This window comes from Aplysia californica, unplaced genomic scaffold, assembly GCF_000002075.1.
Source record: "Aplysia californica isolate F4 #8 unplaced genomic scaffold, AplCal3.0 scaffold00600, whole genome shotgun sequence".
Taxonomy (NCBI): Eukaryota; Metazoa; Mollusca; class Gastropoda; order Aplysiida; family Aplysiidae; genus Aplysia; species Aplysia californica.
Window position 1 is genome coordinate 497,150 of NW_004797870.1, and position 383 is coordinate 497,532.

Genomic DNA, 383 nt, shown 5'->3' on the forward strand with positions numbered 1-383 from the left:
TGTGTGTGCATGTGTGTGCGTTTGTGCCTGTGTTTATGTGTTGATTGTGGTATATGCAAAAAGACGGAGGAGAGAGGGAGAGAGAGAGCGAGAGAGAGAGAAAGAGAGAGAGAGAGAGAGAGAGAGAGATGGAGGGGTGAAGAAAGCGAGAAATAAAGACAGATCGTGGGAGAGAGAGAAAGGGGAAGGATAGATGAGCAAGGGGGTTGGAAGAAGGGGCGAAAACAGGTGCAAAGAAATGTCCGTCTGCCTCATCATCTTTGTTCATCCTGTGTTCCTGACTATTCTTCTGTGGCACAACACATACACAGTGGGTGGTTGGCGGGTGCTCTGGTGTGGTTTGTTTCTTCTTTCCTACCAAACATCTGTCGTCCTTATATCTC